The 1254-nt window shown below is 45.8% G+C and overlaps 1 long non-coding RNA gene across 1 annotated transcript; it reads right to left on the bottom strand.

The window, feature by feature from the left end:
• Positions 1 to 694: 694 nt before the first annotated feature.
• On the bottom strand, positions 695 to 1254 carry LOC119367754. Its single transcript, XR_005176423.1, has 2 exons — positions 1206 to 1254; positions 695 to 1056 (listed from the first exon to the last, which is right to left on the bottom strand). It is a non-coding gene; the product is annotated as an uncharacterized LOC119367754 (long non-coding RNA).

The following is a 1254-nucleotide window of genomic DNA, read 5'->3' as shown; positions in this document are numbered from 1 at the left end:
CTTTGTTTTTCGCGACACCCAAATCGACGTGGGTACTTCATCCGACTGAAAGCCGCACTGCAACGGACGAAAAACCGCACTGCATCACATGGATAAGAGAACTGCATGGTTTCCTTTTTGTGGGACGTAAATTTTTGAAGACGAGGAAGAAACCCGCGCTTCTTTTAGACTGAAAACCGCACTGCATCGGACGGCCAAGCGAACTTCATGATTTCGTTTTTTGTGAGACGTAATATTTCCCATATGAAGAAGTGGAATACGCTTCATACCGAGGCGTAAATGAACCACAGAGGCGAGGGCAACTGCACTGCAATGTCATCAGAGGGGGCTGCATGGATTTTTTGTTACTCTTTCTTTTTCTAAAACTATTTTTTTATCAACGAGTATGTACTACAAAGACGTGGTGAGTGGACTACTGGGACGGATATGTGGACACGAGCGAACTACACTGGACTTCTTTAACAACAATAAAACTCCAACAAAACAATAAAATTGAATTTAGAAAATATCACACTGAACCACTTGCCCGTACCAGCCGGACTGCATCATTCTGCACCATTCTTTTATAAAAAATATTACAAAGCGAGCTGCACCATTTGGGAGCATGAGTTTAGCAAGCAAGCTGCAATATGTTTAGGTTTTTTTCATTTTTGTTGTATAGTGAACTGCAGTGGAGAGTAACGGGTCCAAGGGATGAGCAAAACGAATTGTACAATGCTTTTTACCAGCATTTTTATCTCTACATTCTCTTTTAAAGAACTACATGGGCTGCCAATGCAAACAATAGGATACCTCAAGTGAACGACATAACATGGCGAGACTGAACCATACAGCAAGATGAAATAATTAAAAAAATGACGCCAGCCACCCTAGTGCAGTGCACTTCTCTCCCGCCGCCGGGGAACCGCAACGAGTTGAGAGAGCTATTTTTCTGGAGGCTCCTTGCCAAACTGCAGTGGCAGTGCACACGCAGGAAGCGAGCAACTTTGTCGGACATCCCGTGTTGATGAGGATGTAGGAGGAGGGGTGCTCGACAAGAGCTACAGCCACACCACACTGCACGGCATGAGACATAGAGTAGAGCAGTCAAAACTGAATAGGTAAAAAAAACATGAAAAAACGCATCAAACGAACTGCACGAAGTAACTGGTCGAGGCGCATGCCCGCGCAGCTGATGCCGCTCGGCCGAGCTGCACTCATTTCACCTGCGAACTCCACACCGGCGAAAGTGCACTACACGCGCGCCCAAGAGCT

Source organism: Triticum dicoccoides, chromosome 2B, assembly GCF_002162155.2.
Source record: "Triticum dicoccoides isolate Atlit2015 ecotype Zavitan chromosome 2B, WEW_v2.0, whole genome shotgun sequence".
Classification (NCBI taxonomy): domain Eukaryota; kingdom Viridiplantae; phylum Streptophyta; class Magnoliopsida; order Poales; family Poaceae; genus Triticum; species Triticum dicoccoides.
The sequence above is the reverse complement of the archived record's forward strand: the minus strand, read 5'-3'. Positions and strand labels throughout refer to the sequence as shown.